The sequence below is a fragment of the Artemia sp. Qi Xiang Cuo genome, chromosome 1 (genome assembly GCF_049724085.1).
Source record: "Artemia sp. Qi Xiang Cuo chromosome 1, ASM4972408v1, whole genome shotgun sequence".
Taxonomy (NCBI): Eukaryota; Metazoa; Arthropoda; class Branchiopoda; order Anostraca; family Artemiidae; genus Artemia; species Artemia sp. Qi Xiang Cuo.
In genome coordinates, this window is record NC_142794.1 from 90,377,615 (window position 1) to 90,404,075 (window position 26,461).

The 26,461-nt window shown below is 36.7% G+C and overlaps 1 long non-coding RNA gene across 1 annotated transcript in view; it reads right to left on the minus strand.

Moving 5' to 3' along the window:
• Nucleotides 1-791: 791 nt before the first annotated feature.
• The window catches only part of LOC148956904 (uncharacterized), a 30,446-nt gene continuing 4,776 nt past the window's right edge, over nt 792-26,461 (minus strand). Inside the window, exons 2-4 of the long non-coding RNA XR_016142414.1 lie at nt 15,873-16,041; nt 4,950-5,055; nt 792-880 (exon numbers count right to left, since the gene is read on the minus strand). This is a non-coding gene — a long non-coding RNA (uncharacterized LOC148956904). The remainder of the gene's footprint in view (nt 881-4,949; nt 5,056-15,872; nt 16,042-26,461) is intronic.

The following is a 26,461-nucleotide window of genomic DNA, read 5'->3' on the forward strand; positions in this document are numbered from 1 at the left end:
CCATGGCCTTCACTTCACACCTCTCTTTAATTACTTAAAAACTTTTTCGCATACCGAACCGGTCTGGGTAGCGTAGGTAACAATCTCCTGATTTTCTATCCTCAGCCAAGAGTACAGTGCGTGGTTGGGGGCAAATTATCCAACGCTTTCCGTTTCTTTCCCTCAGAATTCTCGAAGTACCCATTTAGAGCTGGGTTGACTCTGGCTGACCTAACAGAGTCACACCTTTGACTCCTATTCCAAACTAAATAACCAATGACACCAGGACTCGAAGCCCTGTCCTCAGGATTTCAAGTCTAGCGCACTAACCACTCGGCTAAGACGGCTCAACATTTGATCATCTTTTAATGCTTTTTCTACTGTTTTTTTTTAGTCTTCTTATTCTCATATGATGTGTTACTCAAGTGTCTCTTGTATAAGTCTTGGCTTTGGGTAATTAAATCAAGGTGGTGAGCAATTTTTCTTGACTCCTTAATAATAAATATTTTTCATAATTTTGCAGGGTCAAGGAAAAGTTTAGGGTGGTGCACAACCCCATCCAAATGACACCCCTTTATTTGATCAGAATTCCCATTAATGTAGACAAGCTTTAAGCGAGGAAAATGATTCCATTATTTTCTTTGTGAATTTTTTCTATCAATTATCAAGGTTCTTATGCCAACATCGAATATTCCTAATCATCCGGACAATACCAGAGACATTTATATGAAATTTTAATAATTAATTATTTTAATTTGTAAAACATTCACACAAGAAAACTTTCTTCTTCGTCGAAAAATTCATTCACGACTGTTTCATCTCGATGGTTTTACGTCGCTTTTCGGAATTTGTCTTGCGTCTTCTTCTGGCGTATTTTCAGTGTTAACAACATTTTCGTCGTCTGTGTCAGAAAGATAAACAATTAAAGACTGCATTACACACTGCGTAAATATTTAATTACTTATCAGATAAATATGTTCTTTTCCTTTTTGTAAATTCTGGGCGATAGCAAATAGCCATCATCCTCACACACCGAATTGACATATGCAGTGACAGTATTAAGTACTAAAACTTTACTACTCAATTTTAGACTAGTTTTTGGACGTGGGGGGGACTTTGTACGGGGTTCCAGCAACCTCACGGAATTTGCGTTTTGTAGACTTCATATTTTCAAATACAACTCCAGACTGAGGCCTATCACATCCCATCATAAATAATTCCGGTTCCTGAGCGTCACCTCTTTATAATGAGGAAAATCTAGCGAACCTTTTTCCCGAGAGTTTTTTTTCTGGCAATGCCTAGAGGTACTAAGAAGGACTCGACAATCCAATAGAATGTACTACCCCGGTGAGTGCAAATCAAGAACATAGCGGTAGAGTCCAATATCTGCCAGCGCTTCTTCATAACTTTGTGTTTATCAATTAAAAGTTTATTTCAGGTTATTTATGTCGGCAAGGGAATTTCGAGATGAAAAGGGTCAATGGTCAAAAAATTATCCGAAACATGTATTGGTCGATTCACTACTGGGCATGAATCGGTGACCACTAAGTTTAAATTAGAGGTGGACCCAGAATCATGGATATAAGTGAAATCTTCATCCTTCAGAACGACAAACATAGATGGTGGCAAAGGACTTTTAAAAATACAAGAAAAGGGGGATGCAGCAGTTAAAAGATCAGCACTAACAGCACTAATCGCAAATACTGGTAAGTATTATTCAACATCATTAATCGTCAACTGTTTACCAGACGACCATATCCGGTGGGTAATCTTAGACATGGAAGCACATAATATGACATATTTCTGGGAAAAAGTGTTATTATAAGAATCCGTTGGCAAAAACGGGTGGATTAGCACTATGTTATCAAAATCAGCTGCATGAAATAAAAATCATTGTCATCAAGAAGCTTACATTGACACTTTTTATGAGATGCTGCAACAATGCCACCAGAAGGCCGACTTAGGGTGAATTCAGACTGGCAAAAAGAACTCATGATCAGTCAAAAGTTGCTCAATAGAGATGCTAAGGGCATCAGAAGATGCTCAATAATGCAAACTGTATCAAAAACACCGAAAACAAATGCAAACTTACCCATATGCTACTAAAAAGTTGTCTAATCGAACAACTATCAGCTCAGAAGTAACACAAAAATCAAAGGCCCACTGTAAATGGGAAGGAGCTACAATGTATCCAGCAATACTATCATGGAAATGATTAGAAACAACACAGTGCCTCATTATTGGAAGCAAAAGTATCTCAGATCTCAGTTTCTCTGTGCCTTCAGAGGCACAAAGAGCGTAAGTGATTAGCTTCCAATCTACCCTCAGGTCGGCTGCTGCATAGATGTCCTCCTACTTTGGGATGAGACTCGTCTGAAGAGCTTTTCTGTCCCATTTGTGCGTCCTACCGAGCGTGTTCTTTGGTCTTACTCGGTGAAGGGCACCCTCCGTTTGCCGATGGAGGAGAATTTTTTGAAGTCTAGGGTCTAGCATGCGGAAGAAAGGACCAAGGTATCACCATCTTCGTTGTCTCACAACGGAGATTTCTGGTTAGACTGCGCGGGTGCAAATCCCACTGTTGCTGACATAGTTTCTGTGAATCATCCCTACAATTCTTCTACGTCATCTGGTAAGTCATCTAGGGCTTGAAATTTATTAGTAAGTTTTATACCTAATGAAGATTGGACGCCCTTGTCACTTAGCTTGTCTACGTCACAACTTCTGAGTATGTGCGACTTCTGTTTCGGATTATTTAACTTTAGTTTCCATTTCAGAATGGCAACCACTAGTTCGTGATCTGAAACCATGGCGGTGCTTCTAAAACTTACAACGTCTTGTCCGCCATCTCCAACGAACCAGGAACTGGTTGATTTTATTTTCTGTGGTGCCCTCTGGGGATGTCTAAGTGTATTTACGGATGTTTTTATGCTGAAACGGTGTATCACCGATCATAAGATCGTTCCCTATGGCGAAGCTTACAAGTAGAGCACCATTTTTGTTTATAGTGCCAAGTCCGTGTTGTCCCGTCACTTCAGGATAGTGACTCTGTCTTGTCCAATTTTTGCATCAACGTCAGCTGCAACGCAGGTGACGTCGTGAAGGGGGCCCACTGATTGAAGTTTATCAAATAACTCATTTTAATGGCGTCATCTGCATCCTTGGTTGGTGCGTAGCTCACGATCAGTGACAAGTTGGTGTGGTTAGAAGCAAACCTTGCATACAGTATTCTTTCATTTACTGGTTTCCATGAGCATAGGGCGTCAGACGCTTTTGGATCAAATATTGCTGCAAGTTCAGGAAAGTGACTTTCAGTTTTTCCGCTATATATCCCTTCAAGCATCGTATGGTCACCACTGATTGTCTTCTCGCCACAGTCTTTCCATCTTGCTTCCGAGATGGCGACTATGTCAAGTCCAAATTTCTTGCATTTACAGAGGACCTGTTTCGGCTTTTGACAGTGCAGACATGGTTCTAACTTTCCATAGGCCAATCTTAAACGGTTTATTCGGATTCGAAATCTTGTCCGGGGGTTTGCATTAGCTGTCATCAGATTGAGAGGTTCCGATCCAAGGCTCACCATTGACATTTCATTAGCCGGGATTGTTTTACAAAGATAGCTTGCTAGGCCAACGCCCAACCAGTTTCTTTGGCTCGCCTAGGGACAGGGACGCCAAAATCTGACCAATGAACCGAAACCCAACAGGCACACTCTAGATAGAAAAACAATATCTAATGTTGACAAAATCATGAACAAAAGTATGGCGTTAATGGGGGAATATGTTGTAGCAGAGATTCTTGGCACAAGGGTAAAAATATATTCTGCAGGCTAAGAAAAAGAGAATGCCAGTAAGAAAATTTGTTAGATTCCTTTGCATTTTGTTTTTCCAGAAATAAGTGGTAAGTTCTTAGGCACCCAGAGCAACATTGCCTTGGTGTTTCCAACTCCCAGGATCTTTTGAGGGACTGAGCATACTTCAAAAGCACCTTTGATAGACATTTACCTTATAGACATTTACCTTATGGAGTATTTGGTTGAATAAGAATTTGCTTTAATTTGTCAGTATCATTAAAAGGTGACATATGTTAAACAAATCTGACAAAACTCTTAGATGTAACAGCAGCATCTTGTAGTAAAAGACTTGTACTGTTATTTTAGAGAGCTCTTGGTAGTAAAATAGAGATGATTGATTTAATGGGAAACCTACCCTACATGCCTGATGAACCTGATCTCTTATGGGTATATTGGGAACTTCAAACACCTTCTAGCAAAAAAAAAAAAAAAAAAAAAAAAAAAAAAAAAAAGCATAAATAGGTAAATTGATAAGAAAACATGGAAAAACTACCCTATAGCCTCTCAGATCTAGGCGTAATCGTGAGATCGAAAATAATCTACTTATTTTACATTATACCAAGAGTCAAATCTACAAACTTGCCTTAAATAAAGGGTTGTTTAATATTAAATTTAAGCATAAAATAAAAAATAAAACTAAAAAAAATTTCAAGTTGGTTTGATATAGAAAATGGCAAACTTCTGGAAATTATCAATCCTTATGTCCACAAAAGTTTGGAATTCCAATTTGCTAACATTAATTGCGTATGAGAAAAAACCTTTTTATAGCGCTATCAACTGGGGTTAATACCCTTACAGTTCCATTTTGCTCGAGTGAAGCTATATAATCTCATTTGTCCCAACAAAACCAAGAAAACATACCAAATTGAGAGTGCTTGATAGAGGTCATTTATAGCCCAAAGAACATGTCATTGATGAAAATAAAGGTGATGAAAACCCTTCACCACTTATTTTTATCAGAGTTTTTTTTCTGGCGTTGATTTACTAGCTGTCTTAGTACTTTAAATTCTTAATGTCAGCTACAGTCTTTTTTTCTTGCTTTTACGTGACATTTTTACCTGTTCGTTATTTAATTAATGAAAAAGAGATTATTTAAAAAGTTAAGAAACAAATACAGTACCATTAGCCTCAGAAACTGACTGAACGGCCTCAACAAACTTGGGATATTTACTAAACTCTGTAAAATTGGTATTTGATAGGTACTCTTCGTACATGGCATCGAAAACCTACAAGAGTAACAATTTAATACTTTTTCTTAGAACTGACTGATGGAAAACCCGTAAGAGCTCTTTACTAACTCTGAAAGTTGCAATAATATAAAACTGAATCTTCTTACTCCTCGTCCCTTCTCCCCCTAGAATATTGAATACTCACAAATTCTGAAAGTTGATGTGATAAGTGAATGAAACTTTCAATGGATTCTACAGCTTGAGTTAGGTTCATGGAATGTGTTTGTATTTCCATGCATTTGCTTTTTCTCTACTTGCAAGGGTTGACAAATTTTTCTACAAGAATACATCCCAACTTCGAAAAAAATATTTTCGCTCTATATCTAGAGCAAACCCCATAATAACAACTACCTTAGCAAAATCTACAGTCACAAAGAAGCAAACTCTAAGTCGAAATTGGCCTTTGCTTTTTAAAGTGAAGATTACCACAGAATTTTCAAGCCTTATAAATAGGGTAGGGATGGAGAGAGGATGTTTAAAACTTAATATAGGCTCCAAGTTAGACAGCAGATCTATTCTTTAAACTGGAATAAGTATCAACAATCAATTTTATTCAATCAATAAACTCAACAAAATACACTTCAATTTTAGTCTTAGCTTAGAGTTTTTGTTGAAGTTCTAGTTTAGTTTAGTTATAGCTAAGAGTTTGGAGTTTTACCTTAGAGTCTTAGCTTAGAGTTTTTGTTAGAGCTGTTGTTTAGTTTAGTTTTAGTTAAGAGTTAATCCCCCGTTAGGCTCTATGGCCAGGAAAAAAACAGGGGAGAAACAAAAATGAAACAAATACATAAAAAACAAAAACATTTTCAACATCATACATTCACACCTTTAAGAGACTCAACACAAGAGAAAAAAAATAAACAAACAAAAAAATAAATAAATAAGAAAAAAAAAATCATAAAATACAATGATCAAAAAAAAAATCAAAAAATCAAAAACTAAGCAGGGGACTACCAAGCAATCAATTTATTCCGCGTGGACCACCCTATGATCAATCAATCAATCAATAAATCAATTTATTCAACCAATAAATTTACGACAAAAACACTTCAATATTGAGCCCCCCGTAAGGCTCTATGGCCAGGACAAAAAAGGGGAAAAACAAAAATGGCATAAATACTATAAAAAAAAAAAAAAAAAAAAATAATCAATCAATATAATGCATTTCAACCTTTCAAAGACTCAACACACACACACACAAAACAAAACCAAGAAGAGAAAAAAAACAATAATTAAAAGACCCAAGCAAAAAGCGATTTTATTAGACCCCCCCCCCCCCGAACAAACAAAAGATGTAGGACAATCCAATAAATTAAACCAAATTCCAAATATATATTTGAAACCAAGTCACAAAAAATATTAGACAAACTCAGTGCCCCTCACAACAAACATTTCCAACCCAGGCTAGTGTCACCCAGGGGCGTCGTTTGGGGGTGGCATGGGGGGGCAGATGCCCCCCAATATTGTGGAGAAAAAAATATTATATATCTGATGCCCTTTGACAATCCAGATATGGACCCTTCTTGCCCCCCCCCCCCAATAAAAATGCTGGAGATTCGCTCCTGGTGTCACCCCCCCCCCCAAATAATAATAATAAATTTTAAAAAAAAAACATATCTTTAAACATAAAAAATTAAGACATTACAAATTTCCTTAAATTCTTTTGAAAATGCCAAATGAGTGACGTTTTTGAGCTGACTAATGTAGGCTATTTCAAACAACACGACAAGCAGTTAATGGATTAAAGTAAGACCTCGCCGATGTAGTAAATAAAATATTAATATTCCTTGAATTGCGAAGATGGTGCGAAGACCTATCAGTGACGAAAGAAGGAGTAGTTTGAAGGGCCGTGGGAACACTACCATGAATTTGATGAAAAGTGAAAGACGCGCATGAAAGAATGTAGAGAGACTGCAAATCAAGTATGTATCATGGGCTAGTTTGGTTAGATGTAGAACAATTTGTTTCCTGTATAAGCCTTCTTACCTTATCATATAACTTAGAAAGTGGTTTCAAAAAAGAAGAAAAAGTTCACATCCATATTTTAGGGCAATAAGAAACGTAGGACTGAACTAAGCGATGGAACAGAATTTTTAAAACTGATCCAGGAAAAATGTGTTTTTGCTTCCTCAAAATTCCAAGACTCCTTGAGATCTTCATATCAATTAGTCCAATATGATGCTTGAATGAAAGGTTTTCATCGAGAAGAATACCGAGAAATCGGACATATCGTTCCTCAGGTCTACTGAGAGAGCCCCTTGGAAGCCGGATATTAGTTAACTCAGGGCACGCCAGAGAAATACGGGAAAAAATTAAAAAACTTGACTTAGCAACATTTAGGGCAAGGCATTTTGCATCAAACCAAACAACGACTCTCTCAAAAAGGTCAACTAATTTGGGAAGCATCTCAGACTCAGTTCCTACTACAGTACCAATGGTACTGTCATCAGCAAAAGCAACGAGAGTGTCCACATCCTGCGAAAACGATGGATTTTTTTTAGCATTGAAAGATTCAGGATGACATAGGCGACAGCAAACAGTAGGTTTTGATTCTTAACCTCAACCATAAGGTCATTAACATAAATCAAAAACAGGAACGGTCCAAGAACAAACCCTTGAAGAACACCAAGCTCAACTTTAAGAAATTCAGAGCAGTGAGGTTGCCATACAGGGATACACGCTCCTCAGGCGGGATCGAGAGCGTACTGAAGACGCTAAATACGGAGGAGGAGGTGTCGCTGTTTATATACAGAGCCATATACCTTATTCGTGCCTGAACATACCAGATTCAGCAGGTGAAGAAGCTCTGAGGGTCAGGGTGACCCTCCCAAATAAATCTGTGATTGTCGGTACCGTGTATAACCCTCCAACTTACCAGATTACCAGCTACCTTGAAACCTCCCTTGAATATATTCGGGGCAAGTACGCTAAGTCTGCAATCATCCTTTATAGAGACTTCAACGTCCATCATAGCGTGTGGCTTTGCTGCAAAAATAATGATAGGGAATGGTCGCACTTGTATGATCTATCTCTCTCTTATGGGCGGGAACAACTTGTCGATTTCGACACGTATCACGGCCCAAACGGATCATCTCGTCTTGACCTATTCCTTACAGATCACCCTGACTCCTTTAAGGTAGACGCTCAAGCTTTCACCAGTGACCACGTTGCCGTCGTTGCACGTGGAAACCTACGTATTCCGCCTCCAGTAAAGCATGAGCGAACAATCTGGCTATACAAAAGTGGTGATTGGGACGGTTTGAGAAACACTCTTTTTTCTCAGCTGTGGAGATCCTTCCTCCTGGAAGGCCCAGAGAAAGCTGCAGATAAGTACCAGCAGGCCATAGTTGACTCTGTCGAAAAGCATATCCCTTCAAAGCGGATCCAGGTGTCCAGTAAGGACAAACCTTGGTTCAACGCCCAGTGTAAGAAGACAATCCGAGCAAAGCAAAAGGCACACAAGCGATGGCTACTTTCGAAGAGCGAAGAGGACAGAATTGCATTCATAAATGCGCGCAAAGATGCAGTTCGAACGATTCGGCAGTCCCGGGTTCAGTATAAGGAAAAATTCGCCACCAAGCTTCAACTTGCTTCGGCAAAGAGTTGGTGGAAAATCATCAAGGAGGCTTTACCGTCGTCCAAGGGGACCGCAATTCCTTCTCTCCAGAGTAACCTTACTTCACGTCTAAGCTCCAGAGCCTTATTTTGTCTTCCTCTGCACAAGGTAATATTTGCATGACGGCAAATTTAGACTCTTTCGCTTTTTTATCGTCTGACTTTTTTCTATTTTGATGCTGCTTTATAAATATGGTCAATCCAATAAAGCAAAACCGTCGAAGACACACTGTAAAAGAACGAAGAGGAAAAATTATTTTGAGGAGGAGAGCAATATTTGAGAACTGCATTGAATGTTTCGGATAATTCTTACTTACAGCAAATATGCTTGAAGACTTCAATTATCTCGCACAGGGCCTGGTAGTCAAATACTAGATGTCGGCTCATTACATCAGCTGAGAAGCCAGTGCGACATATGGAGGAACTGCCAACCCCTAATTAAACAAGTCTCTGTTTAACAAAAGGGTAACTATTTTTATGATGAGATATAGTACTGCCTGATCTTTTGAAGAGAAAGGGGATAATATCTGTTGGTTTTGATTTGTTTATATTCTTTGTCCGATACTATCTCTGATACTGAGGCTCACAGAATTGCTGATGGTTATAAAGGCAGTCTTAACAGCTAGTAAATTCCCCATCAAATCATAGTCAACACACTAATGGGTTGGAATGTGTTGAAAATACAATAATTTATCATGGGATTGCAGTTTTAAGAGCTACCTTATGATAGTTTTTAAGTCTTTGTCATAAGCATTTCTGTTTGTCTTTTGAAGCAGGGATATACTAGACTAAAAGTTAATTAGAAAAAAGGTACTTTAGCAAACAATGCAAGGATTTATAGTAACAGATGGCATTCAGCTCCGCAGATACGACTGAGTCACCAAATGTGAGGGAAGCAGAAAGACTATGGTTCAGCGACGGGATAAATGTAATTTTTGAAGATCCGAGTCTAAAACTATTCAAATCCTTTGTTCAAAAATGACATTCTGCGGAATGACGCTGTAATTTCTGCAATTTTAGAACAGTAAATTCTATGAGAGCCAAGTCCCTCCCGGGCTTAAGCCTAAAGAGGTCGTGGTCACCCTGTTCTACACCTCAGCTGTAGAACCTTATATGTTTATTAATTAAAAACCTTTTCCACAAAACAAGTTTTTAAACCAAAAATGAGCAAAAAAAGATTCAAATAATCTACCAAGCATACCACAAATCAGCATCAATAAATAAATGAAACCCAAAACAAACAGAAATTACAGTAAATAACCGAGTCAAATTCAAAACGAGCAGAAATGAATATGAGTAGGGTTCAAAACCCCTATGCTTTCTAAAAGCCAGAATATAATTTGCACTTTACTGAAAAAATCCAAATGAATGTGCACTGTCAGTTTAGTATACATATGCTGATATTTTTTCCTTAAAATATTCATTAATTTTTTTATTTCTTAAAGTTATAAAAGTGAAAACATTTAAAAGAATTAAAAAAAAAAAATGGGCGCTATAACTTCCAATTTCAAATCAAATAAGCCCCATCTGAAGTTCATACGACCGCCCATTCCATAAAAACCTTATATGCCCACACGACATAACTTACAACCCTATCCCCAGGGCGCTGGGGGGTTGTTTCACCCCTAGAGACATTATTATATGCTCTTTGAACTATTTTTAACAAAATCGTCATCTCACAATTTCAATCAGATGGGCTTTGTGAAAAGAGGGGTTGTCGGGGGGGGGGGGCTAAATACCCTCCATCACTTTTGACACTTAAAAAGGAACTAGAATTTCCAACTGCCAAGCAAATGAGCCTCTTCTAAGGTTAAACAACCATTTCTTCCACAAAAACCTTAGATGCCCAGCAGTATAACTTACAGCCCTCGCCCCTAGACTCCGGTGGTTTGTATCAACCCAAAAGCCTTGTTATATGATCTCTAGACTACTTTGAATAAAATGATAGTCTCTAAATTTTTTATTCAATATATTTAGGGAAAGCAAGACATTTTTTTTTTGGGGGGGGGGTAACCACCTTCTCATCCCTATGACTCTTAAAAGGGCACTAGAAATTCTGATTACCAATCCAATGAGTCCCCTTCGAAGTATATACAACCACCTTTTCTATAATTAAAAACTTATATGCCCCGGGGCATAAATTACAACCCTTGTTCTGAGAGCTGCGCGGGCGGGGGTGTCTTCCTGAAAGACACAATTTCCGGACTCTTCAACTACAATGAACAAAATTTCTATCTCCAAATTTTGATTGAATGTCTTTGGGGAAAAGATGAGCGTGGGGGTGGTTGCTCTCAAATCACTTTGATTCTTATAAAGGGCACTATAGCTTTTAATTTCGAATCAAATGAGACCAATATGAAGTTTATGCAACCACCCATTCCATAAAAACCTTATATGACCCCAGGCCATGACTTACAACCCTAGATAATTTTTTTTAGTTCTTTGGACGATTTTGAGCAAAGTCACTATCTCACAATTTAAATCAGATACGTTTGGTGAAGAGGGGTTGTCGGAAGGGAGTGAGGCTAGCTGCCCTCCATCACTTTTGACTCATAAAGTGCCCTCCGTCACTTTTGACTCATATTGCATTCGCCCTATGACTACCTTCGACTATTAATAAGGGCACTAGCCCTCTTAATTTCCAATCAAATTACCCCTTTTTGAAGTTTCTACGACAACATTTTCTATAAAAACCTCATTGCCCCCAGGGCATAAATTACAGCCTTTGCCCTTGAGGACTTTGGGGAAGGGGGGTGTGATTCTCAAAGATATAATTTCCGGACCTTTCAACTACATTTAACAAAATGGCTATCTCAAAATTTTGAGTGAAAGTGTCTGGGGGAATGGTGGGCGTGAAAGGGGGGTTAGTTGCTCTCGAATCCCTTTCGACTATTGAAAAGGGCATTAGCCCTTTCAATTACCAATCGAATGAGTCCTTTTTGAAGTTTCTACGACAATACTTTCTATAAAAACCTTAAATGCTCCCAGGGCATAAATTACAACCTTTGCCCTTGGGCACTGACATATTTTCCGAACCTTTCAACTACGTTTAACAAAATGGCTATCTTAAAATTTTGATTGGATGTGCTTGGGGAAATGGTAAGCATGAGAGGGGGGTTAGTTGCCCTCCAATCACTTTTGACTATTAAAAAGGGTATTAGCCCTCTCAATTTCCAATCGAATGAACCTTTTTGAAATTTCCATGACATCACCTTCTATAAAAACCGTATATACCCCCAGGGCATTACTTACAACCCTTGCTCTGAGGGTTGTGGGGGGGGGGTGTCGTCCTCAAACACATAATTTCCGCATCTTTCAACTATGTTGAATAAAATGGCTATCTCTAAATTTTGATTGAATGTGTTTGGGGAAGTGGTGGGCGTGGGAGAGGGGTTAGTTGCAATCCAATCCCTTTTAAGTATTAAAAGGGTACTAGCCCTTTCCATTTCCGATCGAATGATTCCTTTTTGAAGTTTCTACGACAACTCCATCAATATGAAGTGCATGTCTAAAAAAAAAAAGATTGTGCCAACATCGTTTTTTATTTAGGCAGTGTTATTGCGCTACCTATGATATGAGACTGAAAACATTCAAATCCTTTACCAACTAGGACATTCTGCACAAGGATACAGTAATTTCTGTAATATTTTTTTTTTAGATCGAATCCAGTGCGCGAGTTTCTCCACCATGTAAAGGCACTTTTACTTCTTTTTCAATAAGCAAAGCAAAATCGCAAACTAGCCAATCAAAGGGGCTTAGGCACAATAGGAATTGCACTTAGATCCCATGCATCTCTGAACCCACACTGGTTACGTGCCGATTGAATATGGGGAAAACGAAAAATTTTCGCCAATTTCCAGTTAAAAGGAGGCTCGAAAAAAAATATTTGAATCCTTGCACCGTCTTCTCTTCCTTTTTGAAGAGCTGACGAAAATATGTTATATACTATCAATACATACTATCAATAAAGAAATATACTATCAATATAATTTTCTTCCAAAATTTTAGAAGACATAAGCCATTAAAAGTATCATTCACTACATTTGCTTAGTGACTTACCTTAGGCCCTTCTGTGCCCTAACAAGCGCTTAGGGCATCCAATAAGAGCCGCATGTCTGCCCTCGGGTGTGCCCACACGTTATTCCAGTTGGGTTACAGATATCCATGAAGATTTCAGAGGTCTTTGGCATAGCTGTGTTTGAAGGAATTCTTCGGTCTGCCTCTTCATCTAGATTCAGCATACTGTCACATGGAGGATAGCTTCCTGAAGTCGAGTTTCAGGCATTCGGATGGCCTGTCCTAGATACCTTGATCTACAGTATTTTATCACTTCTGTGATTCTTGCTGCCGCATATCTCCTAACCGCATATTTCTTTGTTCTTCACTTTCTTCACGTCGTTTATCATTACTTGACTTTTTTTCAATACCCTTTGTCTTAGCTGGTCTTATTGGTCTTGCTACATTTGATGGTCTAGGTTGTTCGTTTTCATCCATTCTGAATTTACGTTTTTTAAAATCGTCCTTTTGATTTTGACAAGTTTGACGGTTCAAGTGATCGAATAAAAAATTTGTCTTGTTCATACAAATTATACATTTTATTAATTACAAATTTGCGGTTTCTGGGTCATCCTATAAACACTTTTTTTTTATTACAATGCAAAATTAACAATAAAAAAGTAGGGATTCCTCGCTACAGCACACTTAGTATTTCATCCTTAGTTATGTTTAATATGGTTTAATTTTTTTCGAAGTTCACATAGCAGACTAATAAACTGTTCGAATATTTCAAGGACCTTAAGAAAATTGTTTTGCAACTGCTATTTAGAAAGAGTTTTATTTTTAGTCCTCAAACAAGATAATTTCGTTTTTGACTCGTTATGATTCTTACTATCGCATGTCTGGTCTTGTCAAGTTTGATGGTTCAGATGATTGGACAAACATTTCTTCTTGTTAAAACGAGTTGTCATTTTGAGTAATTGTAAATTTGCGTTTTTTGGGCTGTCCTGTGAACATTTTTTTTATTGTTTTCCAAAATTGACAAAAGAAAGTAGAAATTCCTTACAACGTTACACGTGCTATTTATAATTGGTTATGTTTTACTTAAAAAGTGTATTTCAAAAATTAAGGTTCTAAACAGATTTTCTCAAACTCTTGACCTTTCTAGATCCTTTTTTCAGGCCAGAAAATCCCAGACTGCCAATTTTCAAAAAAAGATAAATATTTTTTTTTTCGTTGGGATTAATAAATCAGATATTATTCTATAATTAGGATTAAATCATTAATGTCATTAATGTATATTTGATAAGCATTCTAGACAAAGCCATAGGTGGGGCTAGGGAAGTAACCTTCCTAAAAAAATCCTTTGAATTTGTCAACACGATATACAAATCAACAAGTTTCCAATTGCTAAAGCCATCCAATTTTAAAGCTATGTCTGTGTTTTTTCCCTTCAAATACCGAGAGCTGTTTATACAATACCTGGACAATCAAAAATACATCTCTTGTCTATGAATTTAGGTGGTCTTTTAAGCATAACAAGCTCAACAATGATACAGGGGAAATGGCGAATTTTACCTGTAATATCTAACCTTAATAAACTCTAATGGCCAAATAACATACAACAATTTTTTTTCTTTATAAAATGGTTGGATGTGTAACTCTGGCATCATTTTTATAACACTTTTTGTTTTCAAAAGTGACAGTATCCAGAATATGTCTTACAGTCACTGAAACAAGCTCAGAACAGTGTTAATATTAACATTACCTTCTTTCTTTAAGTCATCAAGAAAACAAGAACCAACAGAGGGTGATAATAAAACCGTGAGATAAAGCAAACATTTCGATAAAGATCTGAGGACGGCTTGGTAAATGTCTTTACTGAAATATATAGTTTATCTTTCCGTTTTATTCAGTGCCACAAAATCACTCACGTTTTATTTTCTTAACTATTTTTCTTCGTTGTTTTACTAGTTTCAGGGCTTTTTAATTTTCTGGTTGTTTTACTAGTTTCCACTGGAATAAGCTCAGAACAGCATTTATGTCTCCCTTTAGGTCATCAAGAAAACAAAACCAAAAGAGGGCGATTTTCAGAGGGTGAATAAGCTCAGAACATTATAAATGGAAAAAAGTCGCAAATACACAGCTTTAAGCCTTTTTGAAGCTACTCACAGTATTTAAGAGAATATTTCTAATCATCACAGTAAGAAAACTCCTTTGACATTTCTCACAACGAATTTCATTGAGTTTAAGAGGTTTTATATGAACATTCCTTTCTAAGGATTTACATATGGTCGCTCTTTACAAGCTGTTTAAGGGGGGACGTCAGTCCAAAGCCGTTTTGGCCGATTCGAGCCCTTTTCCTGGTCGGCAAAAAGGCTCAAAGACAAAGGTATCAGATTTCACACAGACTTGAGTAAACAAACTCGAAGAGGGTGACTTCCAGGGGTTCCTTACGCTATCAATATTAGTTAAATTTTCCCAGTACATCCAAGTTATTCACACAAGTTGTCGAATGTCCAACTCTCAAGCTAACGCTTTCAAATTATACACACCAAATAAATCATTTCAAGAGCTAAAGCTTCACTAAATCAAAGTCCAACTGACTGCTTTTGAACAAAAGGAAGCGTTAACCCCCTCAGGATAATTTATGCGCACACATCCCTTTGATTCCAAGTATTTTAGGCTCTTTGTCGGGTGATAAGCAATTTGAAACGTTGGTATGTAAAGTATTCGAAGGGACTGCAGTCAGCAAGTGTTTTTTTTTATAAAAATATGCTGCAACTGCTTAAATAGAATATTTTTCGCTGCATTTTTAATTACCAATTACGACAATATTGACTGCAGAGATCTTGCAGGCAAACCCAATATATGTTTTTGAGTTTTTTTGGGATTTAAGGAAACATAGGTGTCGGCTTTAGCATTTTGCTAAATCAAAATGTTCACCTGATTCTATTCTATTAGAAAAGACGGAGACCGCCTAACTGCCTCAACTATTAATGTCAGTCAGACTCAAAACGCTTACTATGGGAGAGATAGGAAGGTCTCTTCAAGTATGGTCGCCCCTTAAGACTGAACTTATAAAACTCTTCCGACATGCATCATACATTTTCACATGCTAATTTCGACAAAACAACGTTTAAGACCGCTTGATCTGGCTGGTTGGCAGAGACAATGTTTTTAAATAACTGAAAGGCAAGCATTACCTTGTCCCTTTTGGTTTGCGTTTAATGAGTTCAATGATAGAAGATCGTTCGTATGTGTGTCCAGACTTGGCTCCTTTCACGGGATCGACCATTGGCTGTTTTGTAATAGGATCAAATGTGCTAACAACAGTTTCTGTAATCACAGCTTCAATTCCTGCACCAAATGCAACTAAAATAAAGAACAAACATTTAATTGAATATACAATCCATAATTATTACATTATGATAATAATAATTACATATACTATACTTACAACATATTTCTATAGCAGTAGCTTGAAAAATGTCACATTTCCCGTCGCAGAGAGACTTAACCAAATCTACCTTGCTTTGTTCTTACTTGTTGCTCTTAGCTTCTGCCCAACAGTTATCATACCTATTATACAAATTTGTCTGGAGATCATGCACTGGACTTAACCCTAAATTCAGTAATAAATTTGTGTCATTTAGCTTCTAGAACCACTTTTTTAAGACTTAATCTATTTTCACACCGAAACTTTAAGTGACAAGAAGTATGGACAGCTATGCACAACATGTGATGAAACATAAAACAAGGAAGGATAGGGATATTCACTAGTGGGACTTTTTAAACACTAATATACAAGTCCACCGTCTGTCAAACATAAAATTAAGAGCTTTTACTAAATGCAAGGAACTCATAGTGAGGTCATTTCACGAAAATATGGTGGCTCCAGACTTGGTAAGAAAACAGCTGACAAATTTTTCTGCTAAGCTTTTTTTTGTGCTACTTCACTTAGTGTAGCTTTTAGAGAGAACGGGAGGAGTAATCTCAGGGCTGGTTCAGCAAGAGAGAAACTAAATTACTGGCTATATTTCAAGTTTGAATCTAGGTTCTTAACATGTCTATTTTTCAAAAGAGCCATATTTTTGCGTAGGGTGTCTCTGTCAACCAGGAGGATGCATTTTTCGGGAGGGGGAGAGGGTTGCTCACTTTGCATATCTACTGTCTAGTCACCCAATGGGATGAACTGACTTACAATTCATATTTCATCCAGATGTGCCCTACCATTATATAATTCCATGTCTTATTATTTAAGTAATTTCCAACAGACATGGGAAATAATAAAAGAAAAACTGTGAACGAATTTTTGTCACTCTAGGTTCCAATCATGGCCTATTATATTAGACTTTGCCAGTTTTATCTAATTTTCAAAGGGAAAAGCTTCTTGGACACGACCTCTGAATGTGCCTTACCCCCAGTGTACAAATGGTTTTGCATCCAAAGTTTACTCAAACAGAAGTTCTTTCTTTTATTTTCCGGGAGGGGGAAAATATCACACTTAACTCTGGCATACCCGTGCAAAATAGTAAAACTTTTTTTTTCGGCTGCAGACAGGTCTGTTCAAACTTTCCTCCTCCTATCAACTTGTTTTACCTATTATCAATCCTTCCTAGCTCTGATGAAAGTCCAGATAACTAGACAAGCTTAAATATATCTACTATTAAGTCCTTTTGTATCAAAAAGGGTAACTTCGGGGGGCACTATTGATTGAAAATCTCTCTGCTGAGACTTTAAGCATTCTTGAACCATTAGGAAAGTCTAAGAAAAAACTTAGTCAAACCACCGCTATGAAATATACGTGCGGCGCAAACACTGCATTGGCAAGCCTTTAAAAGCAATTCTTATCAAATGGCCTTTTAATATGACAAGCATGTCAGTAATTTATGGAAGCTCTCCCTTCATAGCTTGAATAATCGCGAACATGTGTTCACTGTCTTTCATAAATCTACTGAGAGGAAGTCAGAGATACTCAATGTGTTCGAACGTCTGATTGAAGATGCCTCAACTAGAAGAAACTATCTTAATCCAGAATTTAAATTAACTGCAATAATTTCGGTTTTAGAAGCCTCTAGGGAAAGACTTATAGCTGAAAGACCAAATTGGACAACATTTACGGCCGTTTGAGGCGATTCAGTCTTCTGCAAGCGAGAGTATATCACACGCATTAGAAAGATGGCTAATTTCAACAAAGCAATCAATTAGGAAGGAGGAAATATTTCTATTAGCTGTGCGAATACCATAGTAAATATTCCAGTTTTTGAATATTTCTTTCTTCTTCTGTCAGATCTACACCCACTTTTTAATATTAGTGATATGCAGGATATTAGAGCATTGTATTTCCGTTACTGTAAAAATACCTTTTATATCTGCCTTGTTGGTAAAGGAACCATAAGATGATTTATATGTTTGGTGCAACTGATACATTGATATTATATAAAAAGTTAAATTCCAAGTTAAATGAAGAGGCCTGCCTGCAGTTAGGTCCTTTCCATCCTCAATTCAACTCTTTTGATGTGCATTTGCTGTTCTTTATGTAGAATATGGTACTGCCATAGGGAAAGTTTCTTTGTATGTGTTCTTTTGTGTGTGTTTATACATTCCTGTATGAAATTATAGGAATCCAGCGTGCCCTCCCCCCCCGCCACACACACATAAATACAGCGTAAATTTCCCCACTGGAACATTCTCCCCACATACAAAATTGAACAGCTAAAGGGAAATTAAGACAAATAAAAAGAATGGAGAAAAGAAGGAATCTACCTATGTTCCAAAATACATATAGAATATATGGTGTAGAATAATCCAACAGTTCACGGTAACGAATTGTAAGTAAAGAAAGACTCGCCCCAATAGTAATCAAAACTCTACAAAAGGAATTTTGATAACAATTGATACATAAAAAGAATTTTTTTTATGATCATTCCAAATATAAAACGTACGCGCGCGTACGTAGGCTAACCTAGCCTAACCTAACTTAACCTAACCTAACTTAATCTAGTCTAACCTAACCTAATCATTCACCTAACTTTTTGCCTGTCTCTCACCTAACCTAACCTAAGTGAAGCGTACGTAGGATAACCTAACTTAACCTAACCTAATCTAACCTAATTCAATCTAGCCTAACCTAACCTAACCATACTTGCCGGAAAAGGCTAGGTTAACTTATCATGAGCGCTCATGATAAGTTAACCTAACCTAAGTTAAACAATGAGAAATGTTTGTATTTATTAATACTTATTTATACCTAACCTATTGTTTTGGAGTTTAGATGAACGAGTTTGAATGATTTTCTTTAATAGTAGAACGAGTCACTCATTTTCTAATTTAAAAATTTGAATGGTAAATCCATAAGACAAAGGAAGTAAAATTTTAAATTACAACAGAACTTTAAATTTTTCATCTCTTTGAGAAAAAAAACAGAACTGAAGTGGAACCTTTTTATTTTCCTTGAAAAATTAGAATAGAACTTGAACATTTTGTGCTTCATTGAGTAAATGTGTGTGTAAGTTATTGTGTGTGTGTGTAAGTTTTTGTGTGTGTGAGTTTTTTGTGTGTGTGAGTAGGTTTTTGTGTGTGTGTAAGTTCTTATGTGAGTGTGTAAGTTTTTATGTGTGTGTAAGTTTTTGTGTGTGCCCATTTTGAAGTTGGTAAATATTTATATTATTTGGAAAAATAGAAATGATCAATAACTAATTTCTTTTTCATTGAGAAAATTCAGAATAGAACTTGAACTTTTCTTCACTTCGTTGAGAAAATTTAACATTGAACTAGAACTTTTTATCTTCCGGAAAAATATTCACAAGTATGCTATAGCTTTTTCTATCTACTAAGAAAAAATTTTGAAATTGTAAAATTGGTTTAAGAAGGATATTAAGAAAGGAACTTGTTCTGAAAAGATATAATAAAGCCTTTTGAAAAGTATTGCTTGATCTTGGGGTGTGCAAAAAGTCGTAAAGTAAAGTTATGGTGAAGAAGAAAACTACTTCAACTTGTAAAAATGGTTTAAGAAGGACATTAAGAAAAAAACTTGTTCTGAAGATATATAATAAAGCCTTTTGGAAAGTATTGCTTGATGTTTGGGTGTGCAAAAAGTCGTAAAGTAAAGTTGTGGTGAAAAAGATAAGTACTTCAACTTGTAAATGGGTTTAGGAAGAAAATTACGTGAAGAACTTGTTCTGAAAAGATATAATAAAGTCTTTTGAAAAGTATTGCTTGATGTTGGGTTATTCGAAAAGCCTTATTGTAAAGTTGTGGGGGAAAAGATGAGTACTTCAACTTGTAAAATTGGTTTAAGAAGGACATTACGTAAAGAACTTGTTCTGAAAGGGCATAATAAAGCCTTTTGAAAAGTATTGCTTGATTTTGGGGTATGCAAAAAGTCGTAAAGTAAAGTTGTGGTGAAAAAGATAAATACTTCAACTTGTAAAATTGGTTTAGGAAGGACATTAAGAAAAGAACTTGTTCTGAAATGCCCTTTGAAAAGTATTGTTTGGAGTTGAGGTATCCAAAAAAGCTGTAAAGTAAAGTTGTGGGTGAAACGGATGGGTATTTCAAGATGGAAAATGGGTTTATGATGGACATTAAGAAAAGAATTTGCTCTGAAATGCCTTTTGAAAGGTATTTCTTGGTGTTGAGGTAACCAAAAAGCTGTAAAGTAAAGTTGTGGTGAAAAAGATAAGTACTTCAACTTGTAAAATTGGTTTAGGAAGGACATTAAGAAAGTAACTTGCTCTGAAATGTCTTTTGAAAAGTATTGCTTGGTGATGAGGTATCCAAAAAGCTGTAAAGTAAAGTTGTGGGTGAAACGGATGGGTACTTCAAGTTGGAAAATGGGCTTAGAAGGGACGTTAAGAAAGGAACTTGCTCTAAAATAAAGTTTATGTGTGTGAGTAGGTTTTTGTGTTTGTGTAAGTTTTTGTGTGTGTGAGTAGGTTTTTATGTGTGTGTGTAAGTTTTTATGTGAGTGTGTAACTTTTTGTGTGTGTGTAAGTTTTTGTGTGTGCCCATTTTGAAGTTGGAAAATATTTATATTATTTGGAGAAATAGAAATGATTAATAACTAATTTCTTTTTCATTGAGAAAATTCAGAATAGAAGTTGAACTTTTCTTCACTTCGTTGAGAAAATTAAACATTGAACTAGAACTTTTTATCTTCCGGTAAAATATTCACAAGTATGCTATAGCTTTTTCTATCTACTAAGAAAAAATTTAGAAATTGTAAAATTGGTTTAAGAAGGATATTAAGAAAGAAACTTGTTCTGAAAAGATAGAATAAAGTCTTTTGAAAAGTATTGCTTGATCTTGGGGTGTGCAAAAAGTCGAAAAGTAAAGTTATGGTGAAGAAGATAACTACTTCAACTTGTAAAAATGGTTTAAGAAGGACATTAAGAAAAAAACTTGTTCTGAAAAGATACGTATAATAAAGCCTTTTGTAAAGTATTGCTTGATGTTTGGGTGTGCAAAAAGTCGTAAAGTAAAGTTGTGGTGAAAAAGATAAGTACTTCAACTTGTAAATGGGTTTAGGAAGAAAATTACGTGAAGAACTTGTTCTGAAAAGATATAATAAAGCCTTTTGAAAAGTATTGCTTGATGTTGGGTTATTGGAAAAGCCTTATAGTAAAGTTGTGGGGAAAAAGATGAATACTTCAACTTGTAAAATTGGTTTAGGAAGGACATTACGTAAAGAACTTGTTCTGAAAGGGCATAATAAAGCCTTTTGAAAAGTATTGCTTGATGTTGGGGTATGCAAAAAGTCGTAAAGTAAAGTTGTGGTGAAAAAGATAAGTACTTCAACTTGTAAAATTGGTTTAGGAAGGACATTAAAAAAAGAACTTGTTCTGAAATGCCTTTGAAAAGTATTTCTTGGAGTTGAGGTATCCAAAAAGCTGTAATGTAAAGTTGTGGGTGAAACGGATGGGTACTTCAAGTTGGAAAATGGGTTTATGAGTGACATTAAGAAAAGAACCTGCTCTGAAATGTCTTTTGAAAGGTATTTCTTGGTGTTGAGGTATCCAAAAAGCTGTAAAGTAAAGTTGGGGGGTGAAAAGGATGAATGCTTCAACTTGTAAAATGGGTTTAGGAAGGACATTAAGAAAGTAACTTGCTCTGAAATGTCTTTTGAAAAGTATTGCTTGGTGATTAGGTATCCAAAAAGCTGTAAAGTAAAGTTGTGGGTGAAACGGATGGGTACTTCAAGTTGGAAAATGGTTTAGAAGGGACATTAAGAAAGGAACTTGCTCTGAAATAAAGTTTTTGTGTGTGTGAGTAGGTTTTTGTGTGTGTGTAAGTTTTTGTGTGTGTGAGTAGGTTTTTGTATGTGTAGAAGTTTTTGTGTGTGTGTGTAAGTTTTTGTGTGTGTGTAAGTTTGTGTGTGTGTTCATTTTGAAGTTGGAAAATATTTATATTATTTGGAAAAATAGAAATGATCAATAACTAATTTCTTTTTCATTGAGAAAATTCAGAATAGACCTTGAACTTTTCTTCACTTCGTTGAGAAAATTAAACATTGACTAGAACTTTTTATCTTCCGGGAAAATATTCACAAGTATGCTATAGCTTTTTCTATCTACTAAGAAAAAATTTAGAATTTGTAAAATTGGTTTAAGAAGAATATTAAGAAAGGAACTTGTTCTGAAAAGATATAATTAAGCCTTTTGAAAAGTATTGCTTGATCTTGGGGTGTGCAAAAAGTCGTAAAGTAAAGTTGTGGTGAAGAAGATAACTACTTCAACTTGTAAAAATGGTTTAAGAAGAACATTAAGAAAAAAAACTTGTCCTGAAAAGATAATATAAAGCCTTTTGGAAAGTATTGCTTGATGTTTGGCTGTGCAAAAAAGTCGTAAAGTACAGTTGTGGGGAAAAAGATAAGTACTTCAACTTGTAAATGGGTTTAGGAAGAAAATTCCGTGAAGAACTTGCTCTGAAAAGATATAATAAAGCCTTTTGAAAAGTATTGCTTGATATTGGGTTATTCGAAAAGCCTTATAGTAAAGTTGTGGTGAAAAAGATGAGTACTTCAACTTGTAAAATTGGTTTAGGAAGGACATTACGTAAAGAACTTGTTCTGAAAGGGCATAATAAAGCCTTTTGAAAAGTATTGCTTGATGATGGGGTATGCAAAAAGTCGTAAAAAAAAGTTGTGATGAAAAAGATAAGTACTTCAACTTGTAAAATTGGTTTAGGAAGGACATTAAGAAAATAACTTGTTCTGAAATGCCTTTGAAAAGTATTTCTTGGAGTTGAGGTATCCGAAAAAGCTGTAAAGGAAAGTTGTGGGTGAAACGGATGGGTACTTCAAGTTGGAAAATGGGTTTATGAGGGACATTAAAAAAAGAACTTGCTCTGAAATGCCTTTTGAAAGGTATTTCTTGGTGTTGAGGTATCCAAAAAGCTGTAAAGTAAAGTTGTGGTGAAAAAGATAAGTGCTTCAACTTGTAAAATTGGTTTAGGAAGGACATTAAGAAAGTAACTTGCTCAGAAATGTCTTTTGAAAAGTATTGCTTAGTGATGAGGTATCCAAAAAGCTGTAAAGTAAAGTTGTGGGTGAAATGGATGGGTACTTCAAGTTGGAAAATGGGTTTAGAAGGGACATTAAGAAAAGAACTTGCTCTGAAATGCCTTTTGAAAAGTATTTTTTGGTGTTGGGGTATGCAAAAAGTCGTAAAGTAAAGTTGTGGTGAAAAGAATGGATGCTTCAACTTGTAAAATGAGTTTAGAAGGGACATTAAGAAAGGAAATTGCTCTGAAATGCCTTTGAAAAGTATTTCTTGGTGTTGAGGTATCCAAAAAGCTGTAATGTAAAGTTGTGGGTGAAACGGATTCAAGTTGGAAAATGGGTTTATGAGTGACATTAAGAAAAGAACTTGCTTTGAAATGCCTTTTGAAAAATATTTCTTGGTGTTGAGGTATCCAAAAAGCTGTAAAGTAAAGTTGTGGGTGAACAGGATGAATGCTTCAACTTGTAAATTGGGTTTAGAAGGGACATTGAGAAAGGAACTTGCTCTGAAATGCCCTTTGAAAAGTATTACTTGGTGTTGAGGTATCCAAAAAGCTATAATGTAAAGTTGTGGGTGAAAAGGATGGGTACTTCAACTTGGAAAATGGGTTTAGAAGCGACATTAAGAAAGGAGCTTGCTCTGAAATGCCTTTTGAAAAGTATTTCTTGGTGTTGAGGTATCCAAAAAGCTGTAATGTAAAGTTGGGGGGTGAAAAGGATGAATGCTTCAACTTGTAAAATGGGTTTAGAAGAGACATTAAGAAAGGAACTTGCTCTGAAATACCCTTTGAAAAGTATTGCTTGGTGTTGAGGTATCCAAAGAGCTGTAATGTAATGTTGTGGGTGAAAAGAATGGATGCTTCAACTTGTAAAATGGGTTTAGAAGGGACATTAAGAAAGGAACTTGCTCTGAAATGACTTTTGAAAAGTATTTCTTGGTGTTGAGGTATCCAAAAAGCTGTAATGTAAAGTTGTGGGTGAAAAGGATGAGTACTTCAAGTTGGAAAATAGGTTTAGAATGGACATTAAGAAAGGAACTTGCTCTGAAATGTCTTTTGAGAAGTATTTCTTGGTGTTGATGTATCCAAAAAGCTGTAATGTAAAGTTGGGGGTGAAAAGGATGGGTACTTCAAGTTGGAAAATGGGTTTAGGATGGACATTAAGAAAGGAACTTGCTCTGAAATGTCTTTTGAAAAGTATTGCTTGGTGTTGAGATATCTAAAAAGCTGTAAAGTAAAGTTGTGGGTGAAAAAGATAAGTACTTCAAGTTGTAAAATGGGTTTGGGAATGGACATTAAGAAAGGAACTTGCTCTGAAATGGTCTTTGAAAAGTATTTCCTGGTGTTGAGGTATCCAAAAAGCTGAAAAGTATAGTTGTGGGTGAAAAGGATGGATGCTTCAACTTGTAAAATGGTTTTAGGATGGACATTAAGAAAGGAACTTGTTCTGAAATGTCATTGCTTGGTGTTGGGCATTCAAAAAGCTGTAAAGTAAAGTTGTGGATGAAAAGGATGGGAACTTCAACTTGTAAAATGGGTTTAGGAAGGACATTATGAAAAGAACTTGTTCTGAAATGCCCTTTGAAAAGTATTGCTTAGTGTTGGAGCATTCAAAAAGCTGTAAAGTAAAGTTGTGGGTATAAAGGATGGGTACTTCAACTTGTAAAATGGGTTTAGGATGGACATTATGAAAAGAACTGGTTCTGAAATACCCTTTGAAAAGTATTGCTTGGTGTTAGCGCATTCAAAAAGCTGTAAAGTAGAGATGTGTGTAAAACGGATGGGTACTTCAACTTGTAAAATGGGTTTAGGAGGGACATTAAGAAAAGAACTGGTTCTGAAATGTCTTTGAAAAGTATTGCTTGGTGTTGGAGCATTCAAAAAGCTGTAAAGTAAAGTTTTGGGTGTAAAGGATGGGTACTTCAATTTGTAAAATGGGTTTAGAATGGACATTAAGAAAAAAAGTTGCTCTGAAATGCCTTTTGAAAGGTATTTATTGGTGTTGAGGTATCCAAAAAACTGTAAAGTAAAGTTGTGGGTGAAAAAGATAAGTACTTCAACTTGTAAAATGGGTTTAGAATGAACATTAAGAAATGAAGTTGCTCTGAAATGTCTTTTGAAAACTATTGCTTGATGTTGGGGTATCCAAAAAGCTATAAAGTAAAGTTGTGGTAAAAGGATGGGTACTTCGACTTGTAAAAATAGGGTAAGGAATGACATTAAGAAAAGGAACTTGTTCTGAAAAGATAAAGTGCATAAAAAAGTATTAAAAAATGGTGGCTCAGGGGGCTCTATGGGGGGCCCGGGGAGCGCGTTTGGGGGTCTGGGGCCCTTGAGGGCTGGGTGGTCCTTTGGGAGCCCGGGGGACCTTTGGGGACCGGAGGAGGGCCTTTGGGGGCCCGAGAAGGCCTTTTGAGGTCTGGGGGGCTCTTTAGGGGTGGGTGGTCCTTTGGGAGCCCGGGGGACCTTTGGGGGCCGGGGGAGGGCTTTTGGGGGTCCGCGGAGGGCCTTTGGAGGTCTGGGGGCCCTTGAGGGCCGGGTGGTCCTTTGGGAGCCCAAGGGACCTTTGGGGACCGGGGAAAGGCCTTTGGGGGCCCGGGGAGGGCCTTTGGGGGTCTGGGGGGCCCTTGAGGGTCGGGTGGTCCTTTGGGAGCTCAGTGGACCTTTGGGGACCGGGGGAGGGCCTTTGGGTCGGGGTAGAGCACCTCACAACACTGTTCAAATGGAAGTTGTGTAGTAAAAAGACCACAGATTTTCACCCTCAAATCCTTTTCTAAAATCATCTTTTAAAATGTCTCTAACTGTTCTTGCCAAAATAATTCCCTAAAATGTCTAAAACGGTTTCGCCCAAATAACCCCTAATCGTAACTTCAGCGTGTTCCTTTTGTTTTGACATCTTTGCGCTGTCACATTTGAAATTACTAAGAAACCTGATTCCCGTGTTAATCTATTCATCGCTAAGATGTTTCTTGGAGAATTGTTACCATGGCAATGTTTATTAATATCTTTTGGAGTTCAACCAGTAGAATTGTTTCCGAGGCAAAGACATTAATGACTTGGATCTATTCCTGGAGAATTGTTTCTTCGCCTGGAAACAATTTGATTAATGATTGACACTACCTGTTAGACATTATTAAACTTTGCCCGGAAACAATTTGATTAATGACTGACAGCACAGGTGTTTCAAATTCCCAATCGATTACGCAATCAAGTTCTCGGAAACTGACAGAGTTAGACTAAATTGTAGATGGCAGCAGGGGTGAGCAATGGGAGTGGCGCCCCCCTCTCTACT